Source organism: Neopelma chrysocephalum, unplaced genomic scaffold, assembly GCF_003984885.1.
Source record: "Neopelma chrysocephalum unplaced genomic scaffold, ASM398488v2 Primary Assembly neopelma1_91, whole genome shotgun sequence".
Lineage (NCBI taxonomy): Eukaryota > Metazoa > Chordata > Aves > Passeriformes > Pipridae > Neopelma > Neopelma chrysocephalum.
This window is the reverse complement of record NW_020897753.1, coordinates 3520635-3531876: the sequence shown is the minus strand read 5'-3', so window position 1 is coordinate 3531876 and position 11242 is coordinate 3520635. Positions and strand designations below refer to the sequence as shown.

General features: G+C 43.5%; 2 long non-coding RNA genes across 2 annotated transcripts; both read left to right on the top strand.

Moving 5' to 3' along the window:
- The first annotated feature begins 112 nt into the window (after positions 1 to 112).
- Positions 113 to 3092, top strand: LOC113972416. The gene is made up of 3 exons (XR_003535895.1): positions 113 to 759; positions 1664 to 1768; positions 2871 to 3092. It is a non-coding gene; the product is annotated as an uncharacterized LOC113972416 (long non-coding RNA).
- An 89-nt stretch (positions 3093 to 3181) lies between these two features.
- Positions 3182 to 5753, top strand: LOC113972417. Its single transcript, XR_003535896.1, has 3 exons — positions 3182 to 4405; positions 4577 to 4766; positions 4863 to 5753. It is a non-coding gene; the product is annotated as an uncharacterized LOC113972417 (long non-coding RNA).
- Positions 5754 to 11242: the final 5489 nt, after the last annotated feature.

Sequence of the window (11242 nt, the reverse complement as noted above, 5' to 3'; positions counted from 1 at the left end):
GCCCTCAGGAAGTGCGGGCGCGAGCGGCCGCCGCGGGGGCGGCGCCTGCGCCGGGCGGGGGCGGCTCCTCCAGGGCGGCTCCGCCCGGGGACCGCCCTCCCCTCACGGGCAAAGGCCACCTTCCCCTCGCGGGAGAAGGCGCTGTCCTCTCACGGGAAAAGCTCCCCTCCCCTTCCTGGGAAAGGCGCCCCTTCCCCTCAGGGGCAAAGCCGCCTTCTCCTCACGGGCGAAGCCTCCTGCCCCTCACGGGAAAGGCGCCCCTTCCCCTCACGGGCAAAGCCGCTCTGCACTCACGGGCGAAGCATCCCTTCCCTTCACGGGCAAAGCCTCCTGCCCCTCACGGGAAAGGGGCCCGTTCCCCTCACGGGCGAAGCGTCCCGTGCCACGGACCTCGGGGAAGGCTTCAACCCCGATGTCCCGCTCCGAGCATGGCCACCGGGCAAAGCTCTCCGGCCCCAGCGCTGCGGTGGCTGCCAGGTCGCTCGGTCAGGTTTTGTGATCCCCCTCTTCGTATTGGGGCGCCCATAATGAGGAGGCCCGTTCGCGGTGCCGTGTGGTGAGAGCTGGTTAAAAGGCTGTGAGGCGCCAGCGCGGTCGGGGTGTGCTGTGGGATCACGGTAAAACAAGTGTTCCCCAGGGCCAGGAGGGATTGTCACGGAATCCCGGCGTCTCAGAAGAGTTCGAGTTGGAAGGGACCTTTGGAGACCATCCAGTCCGAGGCAGGGTCACCTGGAGCAGGTGACACAGGAGCTTGCCCGGGTGGGTTTGGAATGTCTCCAGAGAGGGAGACTCCACGCCCTGCCTGGGCAGCTGTTCCAGTGCTCTGCCACCCTCAAGGTAAAGTTCTTCCTCATGTTGAGGTGAAACTTTTGTTTTAGTTTATAGCCATTACTCCTCGTCCTGTCGCTGCTCTGCCCCAGGCAGGCAGCCTGTCCATCCCAATGCATTGTCTACCCCATCCTAGACACATAATTCCGTGTTTTCCCTTGAATTCAGTGAGATTCCTGTCAGCCCCATCCCTTTGGCTTGTCCAGGTCCCTCTGAACAGCAGCCCTGCCCTTGAATGGAATGATTGCACCCTCAATTAGTGGAAATTAAGACAATCGACTTCCTTAGTTAGCCTGGTAAATAGACCAGAAAAAGAAAACAAGAAGACGTCATTGTACAGGTCTGGGCTGCCTCCTTCTTGTCCAATATGGAAATTCTTATTTGGCTGGAGATTATCCTGGCTTGGAAGTAACTTATGATGAAAGATTTTCTACCATTTACTGCAAAAAAAAAAAAAAGAAGTTGATAAGCTGTTGCTAAAGCATTTCTACCTTTCTTCCCCCCTCCTCCCCCTCAGTAAGCAGTAGGACTTACACCTCTGGATTTTATTCCACTTCAACAATTTATCTTATGCGGCTCCTTTGCATCACTCCCATATTTCCCCATAGGAATCTGGGCTCGATGGAACCATTCCTTAAAGCCTGAGTATTGCTCTGACCTTGATTTACTGACGCTGGAGCGATCTCGGTGTGTTTGGGAACAGAAGCAGAAGGTGCCCATAGCACCGCTCACGCTACGCAGAAATGAAACAATTACGGTGGTTTTTCCTCTTTTGCTGCTTCTCAGGAGTCATGAGGCCTCTCCCAATGACTCAGTGATATTTTCTCCTCACTAGGTGTTCCAACAGTACCTGCCATTGCCAGAGATCTGCTGACAGACATCCCTGCCTTTCTGTGCTGTGAGCTTCTTGCCACTGCAGTTAATGCCAGCTGAGGATTAAGTAAGTGAGAGCCTCTCAGAACACATATTTTCCATGTGATACACATACACTGAACTCAAAGTCTCTTTATTACAAGTTTTCTAATCCTTTAAATATTCCCGTGGTCTGTAAAAAACAAAACAAAACCCTCTAATTTATCAGTGCCCTTCCTGAGTGGACAGTTTGAAAACTGGATGTGGTGTTTTAACAATGTTTAGACCTGAGATATTTAGGGAAAGGAAAGAAATACAGCAGTAGCAATTATTCGAGAAGACACACACGTGGCTGAAGCTGCTTTGTGAGGAGATAATACAGAAAGCACTTTTTTTCTGCTGCTAGTAAGAACTGGAGAAACCTGAGAGAAATGTTAGTTTTTCTATAGATTCTTTGGAGGAAGGAAAAAAAAAAAGTGATTGGCCAAAACAGAGACAGGTTTGAGATCTGGTGGAGCCAAATTAAGAGAATCTACGTGACAACGCTGTGCAAAAGGGAAGGCTGAGGAACATTTTATTGTGGGGTGGTGCAGGGTGGTGAATAATTATATTTGCATCGTTCAAGAACATGGGAATGAATGGGGTGGCAAAACAGAGCTCCATGAAAGGGCTGAGGAGGAACATGGAAAATGATGGCTCCAGATAAACGTAAATTCAAAATAACAAGGGAAGAAAGACTTGATAATAAAAAGAGTAAAGGACTTTACAAGTAATTTTTGAGTAATTTCTAGCCACGTTCAACACAGAGGAGGTTTGCATTTCAGGCAAAGCTGCTCAGGGACGAACCAGAGTTGGTTTCATTCCTAAAAGAGAACAGAGCATTCCTGGAACAGGGGAGACATGACATGGTGCTGCTAATCCCTGGGAAGTAGGTCAGGCTTGCAAAGATGGAAGAAGGTACGTCTCATTTGAACCTGATCAGGAGCATGAAACAGGAAAAGGATAGAAAGAGAAAGCAAGGAAGGGCCAGTTAGAGAAGACAAGTGTCTGAGCCAGACTTTTTATTACTCCTGTGATTGCTTCAATTACCAAAACTTACAGAAGTTACTCTCCTTTAGCTTCATTTGGCTTCTGTTAAATCTGTACTTCTTCAGCTTCTATGTGTGTGTTGCTCTGCTGGTTTTGCACAGACCTGGAGAGCTGTAGTTGTCCAACTTCCATAATCCCACTGCTGTTAAAGAAAAGGTTCAGGAATCAAGCTGTCACTTTAGGTTTCCACAGCTGGAAGTGTATCCGTGAATATGAGATAAGTTTTGGATAGAATTTGGAGAAAAAGAAAAAAAGAAAGGTTAGTTCAATTCCATGTTTTAATCTTGACTATAAAATGTAAAGGTCAATTATAGGATGGAGATGCCAACGTGTCTTTCTCTTGTTCTGTGACGCTGCAGGCACCCATGGCACAAATATTCCTGTGCTGGATGATAATTTACCTTGGTGCACCAAAATCCATTGTTTCCTAGACTTCCCCATCAGTAATTCCACTGCTTCTCTTGAGGGACCTGAGGAAGACTGGGCCTTGTGTTCTACAACTATTTTCTGTGTGGGGAGGTTGGACTGGGTCATTCTGTGTTCACTGAACCAAGATTTTGCCTCCTGATCACGTGGCTTTCTCGTGGAAAAATGAAGGCAGTTAAAAACTTAGTGGTTTTAGTTGTGTGGTATAGAAGGTGTAGTTAGAAAATTCCTTCTGTAATTTGTTTCTATTAGGTTTATTTTCTACTATACTGAATGTTGTCCTGTTGTTGTTTTGTGTGGGTTTCTCTTGGTAAAGAAAGGTATTCCAGCATTCCCGACGTGTTTTCTTTCACTTTGTGCCATGATGGATTCATGGCACTGCCTAGAGCAGAATAAATTACTGTAACACTCATTTCCCTAAAATACACTTAATATCACCATCCATGTAATTTTTTTTGCAGTTCTATACTGGATTTCCAGAACTACCCTCCTAGGCTTTTGGAATCTGTTCTCGATGGATTGTTTGCAAAACTAGGAAATAAGAAGTTTTTTTATAACACAGAGAGTAATAATTTTATATTTCTGATTTTATTTAAATTTGTACACTTGCCTAACAAAATAACAGTTCCAATATATTTTTTATGACGTGAAAGCTAAAAGAGGTTTATAGTTTCAAACAAATAATGAAGTAGAGAGTAAACAACATGTGGCCAAAATAAGTATTCCCTGCAGTTTCTAACATGGATTTATTAACCATAAAGCTCGTTGTATTCAAGGCAAATGGTTTAGTTTAGAATAGATAAATCTGTAAAAACACAACAACACTGTAACTGTTGGGAAGTCACCACGGCTCTGCCTTTGCTATCTAATTAAAATTAACCAAAGGTTTTATACAAGACTGACCAGGAATGTTCATATCTCTCCTTCAAAAATAAGACTAAAAAAATTCCTTGGAATATTAAAAGAAATATTTAAAGAGCTTTCTTGTTCCTATGAGTGATGTTAGTGTGAATCTAATGGCTACTCACCAAAAGGTAGGTATGTAATGAGAAGAGGAAATCATATTTACAGGGCACTGTACCCATAATCCTTCCAGTTGAATGTGGCTTTCAAGAACATCTCTGACTAACTTTGGGCTCTGTTATCCTGCAGAAATGTGAACAACTGGTTGTCCTGTCAGGCTTTGTGATTTGGAGACAAGTTATCAAAGGTATTCAGCATTGGAAAATGTACCTTATTATCAAAAAATCCCACCATTCACTTGTTTTTGCTTCTTATAGTAATGTGCAGTTCCTCCCTACCTTCCTGAATGGCTGTCCTTGATCTTGCATTATTAAATAATATTAAAAAATCTGCTTTTTCATCTTTTATCCGAGTACAGAAGACACTTGGCTACCGAAGTGCAGTTTGTCACACAAAGCCTAAAACAGAAGCACGCCAGAGTACAACAGTGCCCAGTGTACTTCCTGCAGCCAGAGGTATCCACAACCCACAGGGAGCAGGGATCCCTTGTCCAGGAAGCAGGAATGCCTGTGTGGGAGCTGGAGGAACAGCTTGCTGCCTTTGGAAAGGTGACTGCTCAGCAGGGGAGCTGGGACACGAGGAAGGAGACGTGGAACCTGAAGGGCTGCTTGTGTCTTTATTTGGGATCTTCATTCTCTTCCAAGGTACCAAAGAGAGGGACAGGAATTCATTTGCAAGCCTTATGTAATATCCAGCCCTGCCAAGAGGTGCATGCTGGGGGCTCCCTCTCCCCACACAGCACTCCAGCATTCAGGAATGCCTCCGCTTCCTTATCTTTGCAGAAGGCAAGCACAGACCTCCTACAAGATCATCTCCCACCTCTACTGTGCATCTGTTCATTTTCTGCCTGTCAAGCCTCTTCAGAATTTAAAAGATCTTGCAGGAGATAGGAGAACAAGATTTCAAGTTTGAGCGCATCAGATCCGACGTGAAACATGAATTTTTATTGCTTGACTTATTTTTCTTACTTTTTTCTTTTTTTTTTAAGTGGAAAAGAGAAAGGAGAACTGCTGTGTAGGGAACTGTTGCTTGCAGTATATCTTTCTCAGCAGTAAAAATATCTCCAAGACAGAAGTACAGTTCTCTTTTTAGTCCTGACACCTCCAGAGCCTGATATATGGGGCTGAGTTAGATGGAAAGGTATTATTAGGTTTTTTCTTAGATTATGATGCAAGCTCAAGCTGGCTGGGCTCATCAGGCAGTAAATCCAATGCAAACAGCTGTGGCCAAATTCTGCTCTTTTCCATGTTGCTGTTTGTGGCCAGAATTCCTCTCCACTGGGATCCTGGTTCCCTTCTACCACTTGTGAGGGTGTGCCCAGGGCATGACTTACAGTGCAACTTGTCATTGACAGAGTAATTCTGAGTGAGTGCTATTCAAAAAAAAGGGTTATTCTTCCTTACACAATACAGGAATCCAAAATTCAGGCCTTAATCACACAGCTAAGATTTGTTAGGTATGGCACAGGGAGTTATTTATACAGGACTTTTACCATCAGTGACTTCTTTTTTCAAAAATAAGCCCTTTTCAACTCCTTTCTGGTGTAAAGAAGTGAATCAAACTGTGTTAAAGCATGTAAAGGCCTGGAGATCTCCTGTTGACTTCAGCAGGGACTGCACAAGAATTGAGTATCTGTGAGCACAGCCAGTGCTTTTCCTGTTCCAGGCAGTGTCCCAGTCTCACTAACAGCTCCCTGCAGGAATGTCAAACCCATTTTAAACCTGCTCCTAGTGCTGCCTGTGGAACAGGCTGCCCAAAGGCACAGATATAAACCCAGGCCAACCCCACAGATGTTCTGCAGCAGAGGAGCAACTGCACACTCATAAACACACCAAATAGGTGCTGTAATTCTAAAGGTCTCAACACTCCAAGATTTGCTGCAGAAAGAGTAAAAGCTCACCTGAAAATATGGCCAGTTTGAGAAAATGAAAACTGTCCTGTCAGAAGCCAAGTTCTTGCTTTAATGTCCCAAAGACATATTGCAGCAGAGCCGTAAATCCAGATGCCACTGTGTGTAGTTCTCAAGCCAAGCTTCCAAAAACCCCAACCTTTGTGAATATCTTTATTTATCAACCTAAATTTAGCGCTGAGATGAGTGACTTTGGCTGAAAGCAGCAGAATATACAGTAAATATTTTCCAATTTATTGCTGTTTTTGCAGCATCACCTTTTCAGAATTTGTAGTCATTCTTTCCCACACTAAGAAAATATGTCTTCATCTAAAAGCAGTGAAAAATAATATTTCTGGCCCCCATCTTAATAGGCATTCTGGCTTGACACAGATGCCAGTACTCCTGAGGCTCTTGTGGGGACAGTCTTCTCTAAAAATTTCCAGATTTTAACAAAGTAATGTTCATCTCCTTCAGTGTTTCAAAACAAGTATAAAATCCTTATCCTGGCCCTCCTGTTTAAGCAGTTTTCCCGTTCCTTTCCCATTGACCTGTGCATTAGGTGGAGCAAGGGCAAATCAGATTTCTTTTATTTTTTTTCCTGACAATGATTTAAAAGAGGTAAAAATTACACGAGACATTGCAAGGCACTGGAATTGCCTTGAATTTGCCACTGTAATTCTCCTTTTTCTCCTTTTCCCAGAGACAGTTGAAAATAAGCTGCTCGAAAGAAGAATTACATGCGATACGATCTGAGTTTTAACTCATCACTTATCTTGCATCACTAGTGTCCAATAGACACTTCAGGCCATTTGTTCTTTGGACAATGATCTCAAATTGTTCCTGGAATTTTAGGAAAAAGATCCCTTTCAGCTACAGCCTAAAATCAGTGGGGTGATTTTATGAGAGATTAGTTACTCGGGTGAAAATTGGAATCAATCCAAAAAGTTTTCTGTTCTGAGTTCAGAATTCTTGGCCCTGACAATACCTTTTACATAACCAAAAAATGCAGGTGAATGAAGAGCCAACTGAACAGAGGTGATTTTATTACCAGGCTGGATTGTCTCTGCAGCATTCCTATGAAATGGAACGTGCTTACATTTCATAGGAATTTATGTGGTCAGAGAAATATCTCTGCTCCAAGGAGAGGTGGTGTATAGATCTCATTGCTGGGCCATATGAAAAGAAGGTTGCAAACTCTCTGCCAGAAAAGGCTACTCAAGCTTTGAGGAAGCTGAAATTCTCGTGTTTTGTTTGCCAAGGCCACAGAAATCTTCAAATATACAGTCACCCACCAGTGATTAAATGCAACTTCCAAAGTGCCCATAAATATTTAAGCCCGGTGCAACTTTCAGACGTGTGGTTTGGTAATTAAGGTGATCAGTGCAAAGAATTGATTTTCCCTCAGGGTTTTCTGTGCAGAGCCCCAGAACACAAGGGTGTCAGGCACAAAGTCAAGTTAAGGTTTTTCTTTTGAAAGAAAGAATTAAAACAAGAGAGGGTGGGTATTTCTCTGAAGTGTGGGCTGCTGATGGGGCTTATGTAAAAGTTTCTTTCAGAGCTCCCCTTTTGCCAAAGAATGCATTAGCAGATATCCAGAAATAGCAGGTTTTATGTGGAATATGTTAAGCTGGTGAGCGCTCAGAGCCGCATTTGCCATCCTTTAGCTGTTCAGTGCTGTTCAGCTCCACGAGTGGACAACGTAAACCAGTTATAATAAGTGGATTATGTGTGGTAACAATCTAAAGGACATAAATACATAGTCTTACATGGCTTATTCCAGCAGAGCCCTGTCCTGAAAGTTCATTTTTATTGCTGAAATATTCCAGCCACCGTGTAGCTTTCTGCGTGGCAACAGTGTTCCTGGTCCTCCAGCTTCATCCATAAGCTCTTAAGTATGGATGCATTTCCCCTTGAAAGAAATGTGAAATATATCATGCACTTTTAAAGGTTTACATATCCTCAAATATCTTCTTTTTTTCCCATCTGTATCAGATGATTAAGAGCCATGTCCTTTTTCTTTGCAAATGGTGTGTAGTTCCTTATATCCCAGTTACTGAGGAGTAATTCCCAGGGACCCAGAGCCTTGCTAAGCTGCTGTTGGCACACACTTAAGGTGTGGGGCAGTTTGCACAGATGTGCCAAGCAGGAGCTGCCTAAGCCAGACTTTGGTTTTAGACCCACCTGTCTCTGGTGAGGAGATGGTGGATCCAAGCCTTTCATTCTAGTTCTGTGGCTCTCCAGTCACTCCCAGGCAGCTCTGTCCCTGAACCAAGTGTACCATTTGGCACACTGCATTCTAATTACAGCTCATGTCACAACTCTCTTTCCCAGTGGGAATGTTACTGTGCCACTGCTCAAAACACTGGGAAAGGGTGGAATTCGTATTCCTGGGCCTCGCCCAGCAGAACAGCTTTAGATCCAAGTGCCTCGGTAGCACGAGTGATGGGTGTTCTTTAAGCTGCTATTTTACACTTTATTCTCCTATTTCTGTGAATTTTCCCATGATAAATGAATAGGAAAAATGGGAAAGCATAAGACAATGACAACCTTCTCAGGTAATGCCTAAAACCCCATGGGCAGACATTTTGCTTCTGTCTTGGAGACACATTAAGGTAAGAAAACCACCAAACCTGGAGGCAACTGAAGCCAAAGGCATTTTCAAACAAGCCACATTGAGTGGCTGAGCAGACATTTGCACTTGTAACACTGGCAGAGCCTTGGCCACAATGACAGGAAAATCACTTTCTGATTTGGCCTCATAGAGAACTATACTTCTGGCAAACTTTTAGGACAGAACTGAAAATGACCTGTTTCGTTTTGATCTAAATTCAGATCCATGTGCAAGAAATGTGTCCTGCTAAAGCACAGCTTCCAGCAGCACTCCTGATCCTCCTGTCACACAATTTTTGAAGGAGCTGAATTCCATGCATCACTGAGACAGTAGGAAAAAATACTTTGTTGCAGTTTAGAAAACAGTAACAAATATTTTTATGTTACCGACCACCCCCTCCCTCACAATTTCTTAAATGCAACAATGTGATTTCTGTTGCACAAAGAATAATAAAAAAAAAAGCCATAAGAATGTGCAGGGAGTCAGGCAAGTCCCACCACACCCTAAGAAAAGAGCTCTGCTGTCATTCCCTAAAACAGAGGGCTGTCATTTGGAAATGTAACAGACAGTTCTGTAAGTCCTCTTAGCTCTCTGCCTACCATTTGCTGCTACTTGTGGTTCAGTTATTTCCCAGTAAAAATCTGTGCTGTGAACAAAAGGCCAGACAATTACAACAACTTTTTTTGGCTGGTAACAGGAACTGGTTACTTCTCCCTAAGGAGGGTTGTGAATTTTATGCCCAGAATTTCTTTTGGGGTCAGCATTACTCCTTAACACAAATGTCAAACGGAATATTAAATCTCAGTAATGCTTGGGGACTGTAAAAAAGGTGTAATGCTTCCCTTGGGGCTACTGCAGCACCAATCTGCATTTTTACATTCTATTCTTATTTTCTAAGGGTCCCTGTTAAAAGCACAAATCACTTCTAAAGGCTCTGTTTGCTCATCAGCAGAGTAATGACCAGAATCTTCTATAAATAGAAAGAAGGTATGTTACAGAATGGGCTTAAAAACAAAGAAATCCAACCACTACTTTGAGCTTCATGAAGTCTGCTTGACTAGGTAGAGAATCTTAGAATTACAAGGTCAAAAAATGAAGAGTATTATCTGCTAACCCAGGCTCAAGGAAAGGCAGAAATCACCGTAGTAGGTGAATAAGCCAAAAAATCAAAACCTGACAGAAACCAAACCAAACAAACCCCCCAAAACAAACCTCCCAAACAAACGTAAACCAAACTGAAACAAAAACAACCCAACCCCACACCTAATGTTAAAAGCCATTGCAATAGATATAAAGAACCATGTAAACAGCATTTTCCTACTCAACTGCATTTTAAAAAAACACATTGGAAGCTGCAGCCCACCACAGACTGAACTTCTCCCTACATGCCTCAAGCCTGTCTCCCTGGATAAAAAGAACCTTTTGGGTCTATGTACTCACAATGCCTGGTCATTACACAATGCCTGGCTATCCCAGAGAATTCTCTTTTTAGAAGCAGCTACACCTGAGGGCACTGATACACTCCTTGGTCCTGACCAGCCTCAGCTGGGGCCCTGCCCACACCCCTTCCCATAGGTCCTTGGGCCCCATTTAAGCTCAGGCTCGAGGGCTGTGTGCTGGTTTAAGCTGTGCTGGTCTTTAGGACTGTTTTTAGTGCCTGTATTGCAGCTTTACCTCCTGTTGGAACAGTTCCTGCACGTGGTTCATCCCCTTGCTACATTTGAGGTAATGGATGGATTTTGTTGCTTGTAACTGGTGTTCTGTGCCGTGCTTGGATCTTGGGGCATGCTGTTCTGCTTGGGTCTGTGCTGGGATCCTCCTCAGGTCCTGGCTCAGCCCTGCTCCTGGAGTTGCACTGCTTTTGTTCCACATTTTGATGTGTTAAATGAGGCAACAAATAGACAAGGGCTGGAGTGAAACCGTGGAGGGGGAGAGATAATGTAAATTGTAAGAATTAAACTTATTTCCCTGACATTGTGAAGCATCTGGACTTGCTTTAAAATCTCTGTAAGTGGTTCAGTATTTCCTGTATTAAGTTTTTTTAGTTTAATTGGCCTAAGCAAGGGAAGAAATCTTCTCAAAAGGCAAATGCTGTAATTCTGTTGCACGCAGAGCTGTGCTTGTCACAGGCTCCTGTCTCTGAAACCAACAGGATTAGAGAGTGGGATTTGCTTCTGTGCTTCAGAATAGCCTGTTTAGAGAAACAGATTACTGGATGCTAAACTAATCTTCTGAAAGAACCTACTTACTTTCAGTATGTGAAGCAGTGGAGATTACTGATGGCTCCTCGGGAGGAGGGAGCCAAGGAGTGAGATGTTTAGTGCTGTCTGTAGCCAGAGACTTTGTGTATCTTGTACATTTATTCTGAAAGCATTAATATTCAGGTGTCATATTCAGATCAAATATCTGTTTGCAGAGTGTCTACTTTCCACGAATTGTCATCAGCAGGTTCCTGGAGAAATCAGATAAGGCATGTGTATATATTCCCACCCCTAGGCAGATGCAGTTAGAGCTTTTGGAAG